This window comes from Musca domestica, unplaced genomic scaffold (genome assembly GCF_030504385.1).
Source record: "Musca domestica strain aabys unplaced genomic scaffold, Musca_domestica.polishedcontigs.V.1.1 59, whole genome shotgun sequence".
Taxonomy (NCBI): domain Eukaryota; kingdom Metazoa; phylum Arthropoda; class Insecta; order Diptera; family Muscidae; genus Musca; species Musca domestica.
The window spans coordinates 3,494,554-3,516,808 of NW_026712362.1; the positions used below are offsets into that span (position 1 = coordinate 3,494,554).

At 32.9% G+C, this 22,255-nt stretch overlaps 3 long non-coding RNA genes across 3 annotated transcripts; 2 read left to right on the forward strand and 1 right to left on the reverse strand.

The window, feature by feature from the left end:
* The first annotated feature begins 4,416 nt into the window (after nt 1-4,416).
* On the forward strand, nt 4,417-4,687 carry LOC109612463 (uncharacterized). The gene is made up of 2 exons (XR_002194540.2): nt 4,417-4,540; nt 4,603-4,687. It is a non-coding gene; the product is annotated as an uncharacterized LOC109612463 (long non-coding RNA).
* Nucleotides 4,688-7,612: 2,925 nt separating this feature from the next.
* LOC109612461 (uncharacterized) lies at nt 7,613-7,924 on the reverse strand. The gene is made up of 2 exons (XR_002194538.2): nt 7,804-7,924; nt 7,613-7,736 (listed from the first exon to the last, which is right to left on the reverse strand). It is a non-coding gene; the product is annotated as an uncharacterized LOC109612461 (long non-coding RNA).
* Nucleotides 7,925-20,815: 12,891 nt separating this feature from the next.
* LOC101888455 (uncharacterized) lies at nt 20,816-21,153 on the forward strand. Its single transcript, XR_225447.4, has 2 exons — nt 20,816-20,948; nt 21,013-21,153. It is a non-coding gene; the product is annotated as an uncharacterized LOC101888455 (long non-coding RNA).
* Nucleotides 21,154-22,255: the final 1,102 nt, after the last annotated feature.

The window sequence follows — 22,255 nt, forward strand, 5'->3', positions numbered from 1 at the left end:
TGTGACTGTGTTTGTCGATGACAAAGAAGACGAAGGTAAGTACATTTATATTACATCTTGGGTCAATACAAAGGGTGTGCTGGTAGTGTCACTTAAATACATGATCATGTCCAGGTGTATTAGCGAAGACATGCTCATAGATTTGTAATATACTGATATTAGGGTGGGTCAAGAAAAACTCATAATATATTTGTAGATTGTTTTTGTAAATTTCTGCAATGAAAAATAAACCTTAAAACTACTTCAAACTATTCGAAAGAACTAGTCCTAGTCTACTACTACTTCCATGGTTTGTTTGACTACTCTGCGTATGAGTGATATGAAATATTTGCAATAACTCATACGCCAAGGGACTGGTTTTCTGAATTATGAACTAGATTGACACAACTCTATTTCCGAATACAACTTCAAGGGACTCGAATTTCTTTGCAAGTGGATTTGATAGACCAAGATATTGACAGACTTCTACATTAAAATAGTCCTTCCCCTACTTTTCCCATCATAAATACCCACGACTTCAAACAATTGACTATCTCCCATCCTCCCCAACCTAAGCTAATACATCGATTTATTATACACACGCAATTTACTTTGACATAAACTGTATTCAACGCTTCTGGCTATGAGGACATTTATTATGCGAAAATACGACAAGTGGCTTTGCAATAAGACCCTAACATCCTTCTTCCTCCAACCACCCTTCCCCCGCCCCGTTAACAGCAGCTTATATGTGGATGTTAAGATTAAGTGAGTCAATCAAAATGCAAGATTTTCGCATAAGAACGAACATTTTAAAGTGGAAAATTCAAAAGGAAAACAATGGAAATGTTGCAAAGTACTCAGAAAAAAAAATAGGATTGGCAAAATTCAATAAGTATTTCGTAAGAAACTGAAAAAGTCACGGGTGAAGGATAATCTTGATTTTTTTAAAGGATATTTTTTGCCAAGAACCAGCGAAGCTAAAAAGGAGGATTTTACAAAATATTTTCAAGGAATATTTGTCCAAGGATAATATAAGCTACAAACGAAATTATTTTTCGGGGACCAACTGGAATATTTTTTCAAGGATCACAAACGTAATTGTCCAGGATTTTTTCAAGAATATTTGTTTAAAGACCAAATATGGACTTGGGAAAAATTATTTTCAAGTACCATCAAGGCTATAAATTTGGATTTTTTAAATAATATTTTTTCAAAGACCCTCAGGACAACAAACCTGGATTTCTTAAAGAATTATCCTAAGGAACTTCAAAGTTATAAACGTAGATTTTTTCTACTAACATTTTTCCAACTGCCCTCAAAGCTATAGACATGGATTTTTTAAAGAATATTTTTCAAGGACCACCTATGCTTTAAACTTCGATTTTTAAATAATCATCAAGACTATAAACGTAGATTTTATAAAGAATATTTTTCAATGACCTTGGAGGCTACAAACTTGGATTTTTAAAAAATATTTTTCAAGGGGTATCATTGCTATGCACGTGGATTTTTAATGAATTTTTTTAAGGACCTTCAAGACTACATACTTGGATTTTGTAAATAATAGTTTTGAAGGACGTCCAAGGCTACTAGGTGTTTTTTAAAGCATGTTGTTCAAAGACCCTAAAAGCTATAAACGTGGATTATTTGAAGAATATTTTTAATGAACGAATGGATTTTTAATGAATAATTTTTCAAGGACTTTTAAGGCAACATAGTCAGATTTTTTTTAAAGAATAATTTTGTCAAGCACCTTTAGGGCTACATGTGTATATCTTTTAAAGGACCTTCATGGCTACAAACGTGAATTCTTGAAATAATATTTTTCAATGACCTTCAAGGCCTTAAACGTGGATTTTTTAAATAATATGTTTCAAGGAACATCAAGGCTACATACCTTGATTTTTTAAAGATTATTTTTTGAAGAACCTTTAAGGCTACAAATGTGGATATTTTTAAGAATATTTTTTCAAACACCTTCAAGGGTACAAACGCGGATTTTTTAAAAAATATGTTTTAAGGACCTTCAAGGCTGTAAACGTGGATTTTTTAAAATATATGTTTTAAGGATTTACAAGGCTATAAACGTGGATATTTTAAAGAATGTTTTTTTTTCTCAGGGTATGAAGGCTATAAGAGTGGGTTTTTTAAGAATGAAGGCTATAAGCGTGGGTGTTTAAAGAACATTTTCAAGGACCTTCAAAGTTCCGAATGTGGATTTTTAAAGAATATTTTTTTAAGGACATTCAAAGGTACGAACGTGGATTTTTAAAGAAAAAATTTTCAACGACTTTCAAAGCCTCGAACGTGGATTTTTAAAGAAAATTTTTTCAACGACTTTCAAAGCCTCGAACGTGGATTTTTAAAGAAAAAAATTTCAACGACTTTCAAAGCCTCGAACGTGGATTTTTAAAGAAAAAATTTTCAACGACTTTCAAAGCCTCGAACGTGGATTTTTAAAGAATTATTTTCAAGACCTTTCAAAGCCTCGAACGTGGATTTTTAAAGAATTATTTTCAAGACCTTTCAAAGCCTCGAACGTGGATTTTTAAAGAATTATTTTCAAGACCTTTCAAAGCCTCGAACGTGGAGTTTTAAAGAATTATTTTCAAGACCCTTCAAGGCTACCAACGTAAAATTTTTTAAGAATATTTTTCAAGGACCTCTGAAGCTACAAAGGTGGATTTTTAGAGATTTTTTTTCAAGACCCTTCAAGGCTTCTAACGTAAATTTTTTAAAGAATATTTTTCAAGGACCTATAAAGCTATAATTGAGAATTTTGTAACACAAATTTTAAAGGACCATAAATGCCATAAACGTGGATTTTTTAAAGAATATTCTTTTCAATTACCTTTAAGGCTACAATCGTAGATTTTTTAAAAAATATATTTTCAAGGACCTTCAAAGCTACAATCCTAGATTTTTTAAAGGAGTTGACAGCTACAAAATTGGAATTTTTAAGAAAAAAATTCAAGGGCCATCTAAGCTACAAACATGGATGTTTAAGGAATATTTTTAAAGACTTTCAAGGTTTCAAACCTGGATTTTTTAAAGAAGAAGGATTTATTTAAGAATATTTTTTTTCAAGGACCTTCAAGACCAATGATGTGGAATTTTTAAAGAATAATTTATAAGAACCTTCAATGCTTCAAACTTGGAATTTTTTAATAGAATTTTTCCAAAGACCTTCAAGGTTGTAAACGTCGATTTTTTAAAGATTTTTTAAGGACCTTCAAGGTTGTAAACTTGGAATTGGAAAACTTGGAATTTTTTAATAGAATTTTTCCAAAGACCTTCAAGGTTGTAAACGTCGATTTTTTAAAGATTTTTTAAGGACCTTCAAGGTTGTAAACGTGGATTTTTTAAATAAATTTTTTCCAAGGACCCTTAAGGCTATAAACATGGATTTTTTACAGAAAAAAATTTCAAGGACTTTCAAAGCTTCGAACGTGAACTTTTTTAAGAATTTTTTTCAGGGATCTTCAAGGCTACAAATGTGGATTTTTAAAGAATTTTTCTTCGAGACCCTTCAAAGCTACAAACGTAAATGTTTTAAAGAATATTTTTCAAGAACCATCAAAGCTATAAACCTGGATTTTTTTAACGATTTTTTTTCAAGGACCATTAAAGCCACGAACCTGGATTTTTTATAGAATATGTTTTCAAGGACCTTAATGGCCACAAACGTGGATTTTTTTACTAAATTTTTTCTAAGGATCTTCAATGCTATAAACGTGGGTTTCAAGAATATTTTATTGTCACATATAGAAACAGTTTATGTGGGGTTTAACGTGCAAAATATGTGTGTGTTATAGTTAACCAATTAAGAATGTTGCTAGTTTACAGGACTCATCGATTCCTTTACCATGGATTGAATGGTGGTGGCTGTAAAGTAAGGATACGTCTTCAAATGTTCTTTATATGTTCCATTACCAATAAGTACTTACATTGCCATCATTGTAGGCCAACAAAGCGGTAAAGGCAGCAGCAACCATTGCAAGGAACTTCATTTTCAAAATTCGAAACTTTTCAACTCGTTTTCGAAACAAAGATGAAGTTTAGAATGACAAGTTAGGGTTTCAAATGGCATTATATAGTTGGCTGAGATTATGAATTGAGCTACATTCTATCTAAATATTAATTAATTCGAAATACGTAATAAAATGTTTGAACAATAATAGTGACTCAATGTATCTTTTTGAATTCTAAAATTATTTGTAACTATGAATAGTTTACGACTAAAAAAATAGCTCTTTGATTCTTCGTGAATTTAAATATTTTATTATTGATTTAGAATAACGACAGAAGTTAAACAAAGGCAGCCTATAACAATTTGGCATGCATTTAAATGCATAACCTAGCCATTTAATGAGCCACAATGAAACAATGGAAATTTAGCGATGTTTTGTATAAATATTAAAAAGCCATGCAAGTGCTTGTTTTCTTAAATATTTTCATAGAAAATAGTTTGAAAGTCTAAAAATAAATATTCATAATGAAGCTCCTTGCCATGATTGCTGCTGCTCTCACAGCCTTATTGGCCTATAATCATGCCGATGTAAGTCAAATTTTATTCGTAAAAACAATTCAATTGATGGTAAAATTTTCTTTTATCTTTAGCCCCCACCATTCTATCCATCCATTTAAACGATTTCTGTGCTACCATTTTAAATGAAAATAAAATATTGCGAAAATAAAAACTAAACTACATTTGAATTTTAATTGGAGGGAAGGCAGGTGGGTATAGCTAAAGCAGATTTTATACAAGAATACAGGGTGAAATAAAAAAATGCAACAAAGTCAAACTCCATAATTTTTACATTTTTTTTTAAATTTTATTGAATGAAAGCAAAAAATTTCGGAAACAGATTTGTTCGAATTGGTCAACTTTGGCACGAAATATGGCCTTCAAACGGCCAATGAAACCGTCACACGCTGCCCGAATATTGCTCTATATTTTGGCGCATTCCCGGCGAAGTGCTTGCGGTGATCGACACTTTGGTACTTTTTAGTGCCAACCTTTATTTTGGCCCATTCCCGGCGAAGCGCTTGCTTGAGGTGATCGACACTTTGGTATTTTTTAGTGCCAACCTTGATTTCCATAATACTCCAGACACAATAGTCCAACGGAGCTGGAAATGAAGCGAGGAAACTCATTTTGTAACCATTCTGAGTGCGATGGTGCTGAGTCCTGTTGGAATGTCCAAGGTCTGCGGCCAAAATGTGTGTGTGCCCAAGGCTTTAATACACCCTCGAGAATATTTTCGCGATAATATTCGGCTTTTATTTTGATGCCACGGTCGAATTATACGAGCGGAGAGCGACCATCGGCTGTTATGGGGGCCCTCACCATCACCATGGCCGGCTCTTGAGTTATGGTGGCCAACCGAAGGTGTATATTTTCAGCTGACCTCTTTGGCATGTAAACACGTTTACAAACTGCTGGCCAACGAATGTTTTCTCATCGGATATAACCAAATTCGGCAGTTCACAACTTTCGGCCTAGCGAAGCACTATTTAAATCTTAGCAGTTTATTTTCTTTCTGTTGCGCTGAAAGTTCTTGCACTTTTTGAAATTTCAATAGCTTTACCCCGACCTTATGTTTCAATATTTGCCGAATGTTCAGCTCACGAGCCATTTTTCGACTACTGCGACGCGTGTTTCGATCAAGTCGCTTCTTTATTTTTAGAACCATTTCTGCTGATGTTGCTGTTTTCTACCGCCCACTTCCACGTCGTCGCAGTCATAAGAGTTGAACTGAGTTTGAGTGTCTAAGGACCTCCCACATTCGCGGAAACCAAGGATAGATATTTTGAAGGTATATTAACTTTGTCATTTCGTTTATAAATCCTCGAAATAGTCACGACAGACCCTATACTGTATATACAGGGTGAGATGAATAAAACTGCAACCAACTTCAGACTGCTACCATGTCTAAGCCACTCGTCCGACAGTTGTTATTAGCAGATCAAACGTCTTTTTAGACCACATACTCTTTAATATCGCAAATATTAAACCAAAATACTACTTTAAACCTATTTCTCTCGCTCCCCTCCCCCACCACTGCCATTTCATCATCATTTTACAATAAACCATATGAGTTCCCGCTAACGAAATTCCTTTTTTTTTTTCTTCTGTTGGTCTCTATACCCATTGGGGTTTTCATTTATACCGCAATAACAATCGAGACAAAACACACAGCTGACACAGCGGCCGGCATGGATGCATGCCCGCCGCCTGACGCTTGACTGCCTGCCTGCAGTGTGGCAAGAATAACAACACTAACGATGACATTACGACAGTAATTTTTGGTAACAGTTTGTGAATGTTGAAAAATAACAACATTTATCTTTCGCTCTCCCCATCACACAGACACCGAACACACACACGCACACAGACATACTCACACGAATACACACATTGCATTGTTTGTTATGCGTTGCAAAGTGTGAAAGTGTCATAAAAATTGCATTAAGGAAACGGAAACTGGCAAACAAAAATCAGACCGACCAAAACGACCTGAGTCTGAGTGAATATGTGTGCGAGTATGTGTGTGTGTGTATGTGAAAATTTGCTATAAGGGAACACCACCGTGTGTGTGCATTATGTGAGGTGCAACAAATGCTTGTTCCTGTGTCGTCTGCAACATCTTTATGAACATTTAAGCGACAGCAGGTGAGAATGTGTACATGTGTAGGTGTGTGTATGTGTGAGAAAAATTTGGATTTTTGTTTTGATGTTTTTGGATGTCGAATGTGGCTCCTCAAATGATAGAGGAAGAAAAATCTATACCGGATGAGGTTCCTCAGATAACCACAGTAGGAGGAGTTAAACTGCGTTCGAGTGTCTAAGGACATCCAACCTTCGAATACTTAAGGACAGATATTTTGAGGGTATTTTAACTGTGTCATTAATATTATACTTGATCAGCCCAAAATTCTGAGTTGAGCGTAAAATTCTGGGTGAGATGAAAAAACTGCAACCAATTTCAGACTGCCGTCATTTCCAAGCCACTCGTCCGACGGACGGACATCGCTAAATCGATATAGAATTTTATGCTGATAAAGAATATATATACTTTGTGGGGTCTAAAATTTATATTTCGAGGTGTTACAAATGGAATGACAAACTTAATATACCCTCCATGCTATGGTAGAGGGTATAAACATGTAAAAATTATGGCTTTTGTCTTTTTTGCAGGTTTTTTTTTTATCTCACCCTGTATAGTCTAATACCTGGAATTAGGGAATGATCCTTACAAGGAATAGTTTGTGTTAGAGAAAATTTTATAAGAGCTCCTTAATAAGGAATCAAATTGTGGATATACACTGCCCTTATTCCCTGTTCTTGTAGACAACTTCCTGCTCGCCCTATATTAGCATATAGATGGCTCTCGTTTCAAAATGTTGACCTATGCCAAAAATTTAGAAATAAGCTCCCTTTCCATCTCATACATAACCACAAATACTTACTCTTACCAAATGGAACTGGAAAATTTTTATCTAAATTGTTTTTTTTTTTTTCATTCTATTTGTCTGAACAACATCAAGATGGCGCTAGTTAAACCAAGTTTTTAGAAAAGTTTTTGTTAAAGATCTTTTCAAAAGAAAAAACTTTTTTCCAAGTATATTAATTACGATTTTATTTACGATTGATATTTGTGAACAGAACCCAAATACATGTTTAATGGAATTTTGCAATCAGATAAAAGAGCTCTGGCATTCCTTTACTTTCCGGGAAGGAAGGGTGGTAGCTATGAATTAAAGTAAACATTTTATTTGCATTTTAGCTGAAATCTGAACATCAAATTAAGAACTTACCTTGATTTTTTCACCACTGTAGGCCAGTAAAGCGGTAAAGGCTGCAGCAACCATAACTAGGAAATTCATTTTTGAATATTAGAACGATGAGTTAGTAGCCACCCAGTTGACTTTATATAGTTGCTTATGGATGGATGCCGAACTATGGTTTATTAAGTGGTGTGAATATTCAGCTCAATGCATGACGAATTTCGAATTAATGATTTAGTTTAAAATGGAATTGGAAATGGGAAAAGTTTCTTGGGAATGTTTTAAGCAAGGTATAATTAATTCCAGGCATCTTTATTTCAAATAATAATATTCTGCTCGGCATTTTGCATGGAGAACAGGTTTCGATCTCTGAATTTTGTGTATAAAGTGGAAATATGAATACACATTTTTTATTGGGATGTTGTCAAAATATAATATTAGTTGGGGTAAACTTAAATAAAAATCACATATTGCACAGTTAGACAAAAATATACTGTTAATACCTAAATTTTAAAATAATAACCTACTGAATGTTATTGAGTTAGAAGTACATACTTTATATACTTTCGAAAATTGGTTCATGTTTTTCAGAAAACTATTTGAATGCCCAATACCACGAATAGTTATGTCATTATATTCGCCTAAAAGTATGCTTATCTACAGAGAATACTTCTTCGCCCAATATCAATATGAAGATGGCGTTCGTAATATTTTCTTTTTATAAATTTGAGACAAACCGTTTTTCTTAAAGAAACCAGTTCATGTCCGACTTAATAAATGCCTTCAAGAGTTAACTTTTCTCAGAGAAAAAATGGTTCACCTCAAATTATCTATTCTTCTCAGGCAGCTATACGTTCGATGAATATCCATATAAAGATGGCTCTCACTTTAACATGTAGTGAAACCCAAAGTGTTCGATCGCCCAATATAAATATGACAAGTAAAAAAGCTGTAAGTTCATCCGGGCCGAACTTTGAATACCCTCCATTATTCGAACGAATTTGGCAATTCACAAAAACAATAAAAAAAATCCGTTAAAATCTTAGTAATACCGAATGTAGCCGTTATATTAGAGTCAATACGACGACATAAGCCATTATAATATTCAAATGCGAAACTTACAAAAAATCGGTAAATAATGTAGCTACAATTATAAAAATACCGATTATCGGGAGGTACCGTTATATGGGGGCTATACGAAGGCGTGGACCTGCACAATTTTCTGTCTTAGGATTTAGTATTCATTGCGAACTACAAATACTAAATTTGACATAATTCCGATGAATAATGTCGCTAAAATCATCAAAGTACCGTGGTCCTGCAGAGACAATTTTCTGCCTTACTCTGTAGTATCCATTACGAACATCAAATACCAAATTTGAAACAATTCCGGTAAATAAAGTAGCTATAATCATCAAAATACCGAATTTTGGAAGGAACCGTTATATGGGGGCTATACGAAGGCGTGAACCTGTATAGACAATTTTCTGTCATAGGCTGTAGCATCCATTACGAACTTCAAATACAAAATTTGAAACAATTCCGGTGAATAATGTCGCTAAAATCATCAATATACCGAATATCGGGAAGTACCGTTATATGGTGGCTATACGAAGACATGGACCTTCATAGCCCATTTTCAATACCAAAAGTCCTGCAGACATAATACACATTTGAGTAAAATATTATCAACCTACTTTAATTCGTTCGGAAGATAGAGTGATTTTCACAGACGGACGGACATCGTTAAATCGACATAGAATTGTATGCTGATCAAGAATATATATACTTTGCTGAATGACAAACTTAATATTCCGTCCATACTATTCTATACTTTTTAAATATTTTTCTTGCTTAATCCGCCTAAAGGTGTGCTAACAAATTTTCTATTCATCAGCTCAATTTTAACATCAAGATGGCGCTCGTTGAGTATGTACTATCGCTACTTTTTTAACTTTTCTTTTTTTTTCAATATTTCGACTTATTATAACCTCCACCCTTAAAAGGAGGATATATTAACTTTGTCATTCCGTTTGTAACATTCCTAAATATTAGTCGTAGACCCCATAAAGTATATATATTTATATATATTATATTCATCATCAGCTTGAAATTCGAAGTCGATTTAACGGTGTCCGTCTGTCTGTGTGTCTTTGGAAATCACGATTATTTGATGTAGAGCTTCAAAATTTGTGCAGAATATTTTTTATTGTGTCTAGAATGATTGGTATTGAAAATGAAATATATCGGTCCACATTTTGGCATAGCCGCCATGTAGCGGTACCTCTGTACATTCGGTATTTTGATGATTTTCGCCACAATTTTCCAAGGATTTGTCTAAAAATTGGTATTTTATGTTCGCAATGGGCTCTTGCTCTGGTGGCGGAACATTGTACGTATAGGTCCACGCTTTTGTATAGCTCTCATATACCGATATTCGGTATTTTGATCATTTTTGCCACATTTTCCACGGATCTGTTTAAAAATTGGCATTTTTAGTTCATAATGGCTCCTGTGACATAGTACATATAAGTCCACGTTTTGGTGTAGCAGCGGAACCTACTGATATTCGGTGTATTGATGATGTTTTCCATATTTTTTATGGATTTGTCTAAGAATTGGTATTTGTATTTCATAATGGGCTCTAGCTCCTTTGCGGAACATATTATGTATACCACCACGTTTTTGTACAGCCCCCGATATTCAGTATTGTAATGATTTTTACCACAATTTTGACAATCCTTGAAGTATACAATTATCTGTATAATTTTCCGTTTACCACTATACGGTCTTACCGATATTTTTAGTCTAAAGTGGAACACGTTTGAATTCAGATACTTTTATATAAAAATGATTTCCTTATCCACTGGTGGAGGGTATTAAAAGTTCGGCCCGTCCGAATTTAAGAATTTTGTACTTGTTTTTTTTTTTCATTTGCCTTATAGTGGTAAGGTAGCATTTATATAAATTACAGATCGGACAAAATTTTCAGACATACTTTTCTTCAATAAAGAAAAAAGAAGTTAAGGAAGTTTCTTTTCAAAGCATATTTAGAAAGATTTTATTTATGATTGGTGTTTTAATATATAAATCAAATCCATTATTGGGCAATTATCCATCCAGATGTCAGGACTCCAGCATTCTTTTACTTGCCGGGGTTGAATGGTGGTGGCTATAAAAATAAGAAATTATATCAACTTTTTTCAAAAAAAGAAAATCGAAGTATGAACTTACGTTGCCATCATTATAGGCCAATAGAGCGGTAAAAGCAGCAACAACCATAACTAGGAACTTCATTTTGGGAAACTAGGTGATGACTTGTAGAATGATTTAGTAGCAGTTCGGTTGGGCTTATATAGTTGTCCGTTGGTGCTTTGCAATGACTCATTAAGTCGTATGAATATGCATTGCAATGTGTGACAAATTTCGAAATTATAAATTACTTTTAATATCCATTCAAATTAATGGCAAATTTGAAATTTGTGTCCTGTTAAGTCGAAGGTCATTTGTTGATAGATATGTATTTGATCATTTTCTCTTTCAAGTGGAGCTTTAAATGACGGAAGGAGATGACGTTGAAAATTGGAATCTAAAGCATCAACCAGTATGCGACGCATTTTGCCATTGGTTAAGCGGCTCATCAGGCACATTTAATGCTACTTTTAGTGATCAATAATAAAGATGAATTTTGGAAAGTTCCGTGTATTCGTACATCATTCGATAAATTCATACTCGAATTGATGTGGAAAATTTTCCAGGTGGGTCTATAGTCTGACTTTAGAAGCCTGTTTTCAATGCTCAACATATGTTTTTGTGAAATTCTTCAATTTTCATAGATGTTATAAGTTAAGTTATAGTTTATACCGAATCAGATCCAATTTTTATACCCTACACCACAAGGTGGTCAGGGTACTATGTCTTTGTACATTTGTTTGTAACAGGCAAAAGGAAACGAGATAGACCCATAGTTCTTTTTGATGATCTACATAGATTCACATTCTGAGTCGATTTATGCATGTCCGTCCGTCTGTCCATGTATTTTTGTAAACAAAGTACAGTTCGCATTTATTACCCGATCCAAATGAAATTTTGCTCAGATCATTTGTTTGGCCTAAGGACGAACCCTATTCAAATTGGAGATAATCGGTCAAAATTTAAATATAGCTCCCATATATATTTTCGTCCGATTTGCCTTTATTGTGCACCAAACGTGTAATATCAGCCCGAATAGTATGGAATTTTGCACGTACAACCAAATTAGGCCTGAAAATAAGTATGCCAAATTTGATCGAAATCGGTTCAGATATAACTATAGCTCCAATATATATTGTTCTTCCGATTTTTTATTTTTGTCCTCCGCAGTCGTAATATGCACTATGTAACAACAATATTTGGGGAAATATATCAAATACAGCTCAGAAATACATTTGCTAAATTTTATCGAGATCGGTTCAGATTTGGATATAGTTCCCATATATAACTTTATATGATTTCAAATTAATTTTGCACCAAAAGGGCAATACAAGTCCGAATTTAAAAGATACAAATGCTTCGGCACATTTAGTCCTTTGAACTTTAAATTATAATTATAATCATGGCGTGTATGATTGAATTCTCCCATAAAAACGTTCAATTGTTATGTCGAGAAAGTCTTAAAGAAAGTCTTAAAGTCGGGCGGGGCCGACTTTATGATACCCTACACCACTTTGCTAATTAAGTAGAGCTCCACATAACAATTAAAAGTTTTTATGGGAGAATTCAATCATACACGCTATGATTATAATAATTTAAAGTTCAAAGGACTAAATATGCCGAAGCATTTGTATCTTTTAAATTCGGAATTGTATTGCCCATTTGGTGCACAATTAATTTGAAATCGGAAAAAGATATATATGGGAGATATATCCAAATCTGAACCGATCTCGATAAAATTTGGCAAAGATATTTCTGAGCTGTATTTGATGTATTTCCCTGAATATCGTTGTTACGGAGTGCATATTACGGTTGTGGGTAACAAATATAACAAATCGGATGAATAATATATATGGAAGCTATAGCTATATCTGAACCGATCTTCACCAAATTTGACATACTAGCTTCTAGACTCAATTCGGTCGTAAGTGCAAAATTCCATCCCATTTGGACAAATATTAGACGTTTGGTGCGCAATAAAAGGTAAATCGGACGAAGCTATATATGGGAGCTATATCCAAATCTGAACCGATCTCGATAAAATTTAGCAAATGTATTTCTGAGATGTATTTGATATATTTCCCCAAATATTGTTGTTACAGAGTGCATATTACGGCGGCGGTGGACAAAAATAACAAATCGGATGAACAATATATATGGGAGCTATAGCTATATCTGAACCGATTTCGATCAAATTTGGCATACATATTTTCAGGCCTAATTTGGATGTATATGCAAAATTCCATACAATTCGGGCTGATATTACACGTTTGGTGCACAATAAAAAGCAAATCGGACGAAGATATATATGGGAGCTAGATCTAAATTTTGACCGATTGTCTCCAATTTCAATAGGGTTCGTCCTTGGGCCAAACAAAAGATCTTTGCAAAATTTCATCTGGATCGGGCAATAAATGCGACCTGTACTTTGTTTACAAAAATACATGGACAGACGGACATAAATCGACTCAGAATGTGATTCTATGCAGATCATCAAAAGGAACTATGGGTCTATCTCGTTTCCTTCTGCCTGTTACAAACAAATGCACAAAGACATAATACCCTGACCACCTTGTGGTGTAGGGTATAAAAATTCTAAACATCAGATTACACCAAGATACCCCCTTAATTCTACCATAACATTTTCTTCTCCACTAAAAAAATAATGTCTGGGGAATAAGTTTTTAGTGTTTCTCTCAATTTAGAACAGCACAAATAAAATTCATAACCTTCTTTGTCTCTTATATTACTTTTGCCCATATTTTCATAAATTTTATGTTTTCTCTTTTTTGCCAGCATCATAGTAATTCCTAAACTTTGGTACAGTACAATTGTCCTGATGCTGCAGATTTTTTCTTTGTAAATAATTTGGTCGAAGATAATTTGGCCCGAAGATTTCTTTCCTATCTTCTTTCTTTCTTTAATATAAGGGTTTGTTATTCTCCTAAAATGTGCTCATAAATTTACAATTCTTCTTACTAATATTAGCTTTAAGATGGCGCTCTGTGCATATGTAGTACCAGGGCTCTTTCTCTTTCTATTTTGACTCCTTCTCTTCGAAATTGCAGTGATAATATATCAATTATAAAATGTATAGACCTGACAAATTTTTAAGATATATTTTTTAATTTTATCTCCAAGAAATTAAAATAGTTTTTTTTTCAAAGCATATTTTTATTTATGACTGATGTTTATTTACAGAAGTTAAATCCATAATAATTGCAATCATGTATCCAGGGGGAAAGGAGTTCTGTTGCTTTCCCTTACTTGCCAGGATTGAATGGTGGTGGCTATAACATAAAGAAAATGTATTAAAATTCTTGTAGGATGAAAAAAATTGAATTATGAACTTACGTTGCCATCATTGTAGGCCAATAGAGCGGTAAAGGCAGCAATAACCATAACGAGGAACTTCATTTTTGGTAAATGATTTCTTTCCAAACTGTATGTTAATACAAATATGAATTGTAGAATGACTTAGAAACCATTCGGTTGGCTTTAAATATATGGCCAATGAGTGAAAACTAGTTTATTAAGAGACTTAGATATGCAGTTCAATGCGTGAGAAATTTTGCACTTATTATTTGTTTATTGCACAAGTAAATGCTATGGATGAAAAATGTTTTTTTTTATGAAATTTTAAAATCAAACTGACAGCTTTGCAATATTTGCTGATCGCTACCAATATCAGGATTTTATGCCTTTTTTTCCAAAAAAAAAAAGAAAAAAAAAAAAATGGTTGCTAGGGAAATGAACGATATTTCTTAGATATTTTCTCGTCAAACCAATTTCAATATCAAGATGGCGCCCATTTTTGGAATTTAAGAGTTTCTTATATAACAGTTGTACAATTTATTACATCATTAATATTTCCATTGTTTTATCCACCTAAAGGTATATTGGTTAGCTAAAAGTTCTCTAACTATTATTTATATGCTCTTTATTGACATAAAGATGGCGCTCTTACTTATATCTTGTACCATACCACTTATAAATTTGGAAATCTTTTTGATTTCAATGACATTTTTTGGCAAAGTCCCATATTATGTGAATAAGAGGAGAGAATGTAGAAAATTCATTGCCCATATTTGTGTAAAATTAATATTATAAACTATCAACATCTTAGCAGACATATATAAACAACTCAGTGATATTGTGTGATGTCAAATGCGATAGTGTGTACGATAATAAAGGTTATGAACGACACGAACAGATAACGATGTGCTCAGCGGTAGTTTCTCTTCTCATACATAAGATCTAGTCGGAAAGATTTTAAATTTCAATGGAGCCGGAAGGTTGCCTGTCTCTTACCGTCTTTACACAGACCAATGTCCCAAATAAATTTATTTTTATACCCTATTGAGGGTATATTAAGTTTGCCATTTCGTTTGTAATACCTCGCCATATATCTTGATCAGCATAAAATTCTATGTCGATTTAGCGATATGTCCGTCTGTGGAAAGTGTGAAGTTCTTTATGGCTACTATAGCCTGTGACAGAAAGTTGTATGTGCAGGTACAGGTCTTCCCATATAACGGTACGTTCCGATATTTGGTATTTTGGTGTTTTTGCGACATTATTCTCCAGAATTGTTTCAAATTTCATATTTGAGTACTATATTGGTTATGACATAAATTGCCTATACACGTCCACGTTTTCGTATGGACCCCAATCTGACGGTAACTTCCTATACACAGCATTATTAAGATTTTAACAGAATTGTAAACGATTTTTTTATTTCGAAAATTTCTAAATTTTTTCCATTTGGAGGAGAGTATATAAAGTTCGACCCGACCGAACTTACTGATTTTTTATTTGTTCTTAACTGATTTTCCCAAGAAGATAAACTAGTTTTTTTTTTTTTTTTTTTTTCAAAGCATATTTATAAACATTTTATTTATGAATGGAGTTTTCAAATCGAAAACAAATCCATAATTGTTGCAATCATGTATCCGAGTGACAGGAGTTCCGTATTCCCTTACTTGCCAGGGTTGAATGGTGGTGGCTATAAAATGAAGAAAATGTGTCAAAATTTTTGTGGGTTAAGAAAATCTAATTATGAACTTACGTTGCCATCATTGTAGGCCAAGAGAGCAGTGAAGGCAGCAACAACCATAACGAGGAACTTCATGTTTGGAAGATGATTACTTTTCACACTGTATGCAAATACAAAGATGAATTGTAGAATGATGTAGAAACCATTCAGCTGGCTTTAAATAAGAGGCCAGTGAGCGAAAACTAGTTTATTAAGAAACTTAGATATGCAGATCAATGCGCGATAAATTTCGAATATGTTATTGGTTTAAATCAAAAGTAAATATTAATGAATGAGAAATGCTTTTTTTTGTGAAATTTTCGAATTTGAATATAACAAATTTTGAAAAGAAGAAATTTAAGCCGGCTTGAATAGCTTATGTGTAACACAAGAAAATTTCGTCTATGTAAGGATTTTTTTTTTTGTAAAAGAGCCTTTAACTAATATATACTCTCGTCATCCTAATATTTAAATATATTACAAACTTTATTTATAGCTTATATCCAATCAGTATTATTTTTCAATTTTGTAATACTTATTTCTCTACATTTCGAAAATTATTGAATGTTGGCCTGTGCAATATTCATATCTAGATGAAGCTCGATATAATATTTTATTTTAATTTCTCGTAATGGACATTTTTCGCTAAAAAACAGTTTGCCTGAGATCTACACTTAGTTGGTTAGAAATATTGTTTCATGGTAAAGTGTTATCAAATTTCAAAATATTTTGAGATAGATTCTTATCAAGATGGCGCTAGTTTGAACATGTACTGAAATTCGAAGAATCCTTTTCGAGCTTTAACAAAATTGCAGGACAAATTATTATACATTCTTTTCTTCGGTTTTCTCATCAATCTTAATCTTTAAAAACTGAAAATTTTCATATATATATTTTTGGGTCAAAATATATAGCATATACTTTTTTACTAACTACTTCGTAGTATTTATTTAGAAATAGGAAGTTTGGTTATAGTTATTGTAGAAGTATCACTATAGCCATATTTCGCCTCAAGATTTGTCCATCTATATGGACTACTATTGGTCTGCCCAATATCGGAATAATTAATTTTATTTTAATAATTTTTTATATCAATTTTATCAAAAGTTAGTTCGTCATGCGTCAGTTCTAACATGTATTGAAATTCTAAGGATCGTTTGAGAGTTTTCACAAAATTCCAGAACAAATTAAATCACATTTTTTTATGTGCCTACTAACCTTACTTTTGTGTTACCCTTAAACTTTTACATCCCGTTACTTTATACTTTTATTACCGACTTCATCGAAGTATGTATTCTTATCCTGTAATGATATTCGCCTAAAAGTATGTCCATTTTCATATTTTCACCATCCAATATCGAGAAGGTTTTCATTAAAATATTGTTTATATTTTTTTAAGGCCAATACGTATAAAAAAATAGTCCAACAATTTTTTTTTCTGGAGAAAAATTATTTGTTTCAAATGCTTAATTTTTCTCAGTCAGTTATAATATCAATATATAGGTGGCACTCATTCAAAATATTTTACAAAACTAAGTATTTCTATGGAATCCTGTACATAATTCAAGGATAATGTCCTATCAAATGGTAAATTGTGAAACTATATTTTCTAAACATGTCCTATCTAATGGTAAATTGTGAAACTATATTTTCTAAAGACTTCAGAGATCAGTTTATATTCATTAGACAACTACTTAACGACCCAAAATCTAAATCCAGATGGCGCTGATTTTTTATTATTTGGATTCCTCGAAGGACATGTATTTATCAAATGAGAGAAGATGTAGCACTTGCTTCTCCATATATTGCAATACGCTTCTGTACCGATATTTTTACAACAAGTAAAAAAGCAGTAAGTTCGGCCGGGCCGAACTTTGAATACCCTCCACCATTTGGAACGAATTAGAAAATTTTCAAAAAAAAATAAAATCCATTAAAAATTCTTTTAAAATCTTTAAAATATCTAATGTAGGAAGGTGTCGATATGGGGGAATATACGATATTGTGGACCTATAAAACAAATCTATGTCTGCATGTAAAGTACTCACAAGGAACTCCTTGTGTGGATTTTCAGACAATTCTATTGAAAAATGTGGCTAAAATCATCAAAATACCGAATATCGGGGGTACCGTTATATGGGGGCTATACGATATCGTGGACCGATATAGCCCATCTTCGAACTTGACCTACCTGCAGACAAAAGAGAGATCTGTGCAAAATTTTAGCTTCCTATCTTAATTCGTTTAGACTGTAGCGTGACTACAACAGACGGACAGACGGACGGACAGGGCTAAATCGTCTTAGAATTTTACGCTGATCAAGAATATATATACTTTGTTGGGTCTAAAATGATTATTTCGATGAGTTACAAACGGAATGACGAACTTAATATACCCTCCATACTTTTTTTGGTGGAGGGTATAAATAATATTGGAGTCGTAGCCAAAATCATATTCTAAATAATATATCGATTTTCAAATCAAGATGTCGTTTCTTACGTTACGTTTTTCATCATTTTCATCAAATGCATTAAAAAAAAAAAACGTTGCCAGACACAAGGTAAAGTCCCTCATGTACTACTTTTTTCAAAGAAATACATTTTTACCTAAAATCGTGAATTTTTCTCGAATATCTTCTCGTTCTGCCAATATCAAAATTAAGATGGCGCTCATTTGAAAAACATGTTGTGAAAATTAACATTTCTATACAAACTTTTGTACAATATGCCTTAAGTCTCCAGTATCCCAGTTGTTTTATTGGCCTAAGGATGCGTTGATAAATTTACATTTCACAGGGTATAATATGTCATCCCATTATCGATGTGAAGGTGGCGCTCTTAATGCTATGTGGAACAATACCAGACCTACTTTAACAAATTTTGGAATTTTGGAATTTCTTCTTCTTGAATTTCTTGCCAAATTTTTTTAATTGTATGAATTGGAGAGTTGTCAAGTTTTTCAAATATAATTCTATCTAAAAAGATCTTCCCAAGAATTTTATTTATTTATTTTTTCAAGTCATCGAAGGCCTTTCGTCTTTCTTTCGAAAATAGTTTGACAAAAAAATATTTAATATATCATAAATATGTTGTGAAAATTAAAATTTCTATACAAACTTTTGTAGAATATGCCAGTTGTTTTATTGTGAAGGTGGCGCTATTAATGCTATGTGGTACAATACCAGACCTACTTTAAAAAATTTTGGACCTATTTCAATAGCAATTCTTGCCAAAATTTTTTAATTGTATGAATTGGAGTGTTGTCAAGTTTTCCAAATATAATTCTATCTAAAAAGATCTTCCCAAGAATTTAATTTTTTTTTTCAAATCATCGAAGGCCTTTCTTTTTTCTATCGAAAATAGTTTGACAAAAAAATATTTAACATATAATTTATTAATTACTACAAGACGGAAAGAGGGCTTCTTGTTCGCACAGTACTAACATCAAGATGGCGCTAGTTGTATGGTGAGGCACGATACTACGAAAAATGAAAAAACCCTCGGGTTATGTTACACACTCGAACCAATAGTTTACCTTATCTTGCATACTTTACCCCATTTTAAATATAATCGGAAATCGATTCCTAATAAAATGCTCATGTTTGTTATATGCGCCTTAAAGTATGCTCATCTACTCAGACTACTATTTGTTGGATCCATATCAATGTCAAGATGGCGTTCGTTACGATATTTTTTTTTTAATAGTTAAAGTCCTGCTAAGACAGATACTCGTTCAAAGAATTTCTATATCAAGATGGCGCTCGTCTCAAATTGTTAATTCTTGTCAGGGAACGCTTACATTGAGTATTATTTTCAAGGTGGCGCTGGTTTGAAAATTAAAAAAATATTTTAATTTTTACCACCAAAGATTATTTTCAAAAAATTTCTATAAAAATTTAATTTTAGGACAGGGTTTCTAATCACCTATGAAATGCATTTTAGGGGACTAGGACATTTTGGAAAATTCCCCTTACCCTTACGATTAACAATAGAAATTATAACAGGCCTCCTATTGAAAACATAATACATCTGGAGACTTTTTTCGAGTACAAAAACCACAGGACTCAAAAATATTGTATATATTATTCTTGCAACTTTTTTTAAACATTACCCTTAATAAACCCTTGACTCAATCAACCTTTTTCAGTTTTAAGTTTTTATTAAAAATCCAACATTATAATTGATACCATAATATAATTTGGTAAGATTTCATCTAAATATACCGGGAAACTGTATAAGAGATCCTGTCACGTGGCATGGCAACCATTACAACAAGAGCAATTATCGAAAGTAGCTTCATTTTTTTAGTTTCCTTGGTCGTATCCTTCCCACGATGGATTTCAAAGGTGTTATTTTCGAAAAAGATGATAAAATTTCAATGCAACTAGGATTTAAATAGTTTTATAAGACCTTTAAATATCTTAATTAAAGGGTGTGACGAATTAAAAAAAACGTCTTAATAAAATAGACAAAAGATCGAAATTAATTTTCACAATACCCTATTGTTTATGGAATCGTATAATTTTTCTTTCAAAATATTATGAACGAAATCATTTACTTCATCGACAACTTCATTTGCACAACAAGATGACATACTCTTAAGTTTCAGCTAAAATACTCAAAATTACTAAAAAGTCACGTTTTCAGAATTTATGATATGCAAATTTTAAAATTTCGCAACTAAATCTCCAATTCATTAACTTCACATTTAAACTTAAACATAACTTCTAAATTTGTCACGCATTTAACTGCATATGCCTGCCACTTAATGATTAACAATTTGCCACCAATGTAGAACTATATAAGCGAAGCGAAATCGTTTCAAAATCATTCTACTATTCATCTTTGTATTTGCATACAGTTTGAAAAGTAATCATCCTCCAAAAATGAAGTTCCTAGTTATGGTTGTTGCTGCTTTCACCGCTCTATTGGCCTACAATGATGGCAATGTAAGTTCTTGATTATATTATATTGATTCTGCAAAAAATGGAATACATTTTCTATATTTTATAGCCACCACCATTCAACCCTGGCAAGTAGAGGATTTCAGAACTCCTGCCACCTGATAACATGATTGCAATAATAAAGGATTTGTTTCCCACTTGAAAACACCAATCATAAATAAAATGCTTATAAATATGATTTAAAAAGAAACTAGCTTAACTACAGCCATAGAATGGCTGAAGGGGTTTTTTTGCCATAGAAGGTCTTCTATTTTTAATAGAAGGCCCAAAGAGCCTGAAGGGCTTATATTTTCATTAGAAGGCCTGATAGGGTTCTATTTGCCATAGAAGGCCTAAAGGGCTTATATTTCCCATAGGAGGCCTAAAAGGCTTATATTTGCTAAAGAAGGCTTAAATGGCTTCAATAGCCATATAAGGCCTAAAGGGCTTCTATTTGCTAAAGAAGGCTTAAAGGGCTTCTATAGCCATATAAGGCCTAAAGGTCTTCTTTTTGCCATAGAACTTTCAATAGAAAGCCTGAAGGGCTTCTATTTTAAATAGAAAGGCCTTATATTTTTAATAGAAGGTCTGAAGAGCTTCTATTTCCAATAAAAGGCCTTTGAAGAGCTTCTATTTCCAATAAAAGGCCTTTGAAGGGCTTCTATTTTCAATAGAAGGCCTTTGAAGGGCTTCTATTTTCAATAGAAGGCCTGTGAAGGACTTCTATTTTCAATACAAGGCCTTTGAAGGGCTTCTATTTTCAATAGAAGGCCTTTGAGGGCTTCTGTTTGCCATAGAAGACCTGAAGGGCTTATATTTTCATTAGAAGGCCTGATAGGGTTCTATTTGCCATAGAAGGGCTTCTATTTTCCATAGAAGGCCTAAAGGGTTTATATTTACTAAAGAAGGCTTAAAGGGCTTATATAGCCATATTAGGCCTAAAGGCCTTCTATTTGCAATAGAACTTTCAATGGAAAGCCTGAAGGGCTTCCATTTTTAAATAGGAATACCTTATATTTTTAATAGAAGGCCTGAAGGGTTTATATTTTCAATAAAAGGCCTTTGAAGGGCTTTTATTTTCAATAGAAGGCCTTTGAAGGGCTTCTATTTGCAATGAAAGGCCTTTGAAGGACTTCTATTTTCAATAGAAGGCCTTTGAAGGACTTTTATTTTTAATAGAAGGCATTTAAAGGGCTTCTATTTGCCATAGAAGATCTGAAGGGCTTGTATTTGCCACAGAAGACCTGAAGGGCTTGTATTTGCCATAGAAGACCTGAAGGACTTGTATTTGCCATAGAAGAGCTACTATTTTC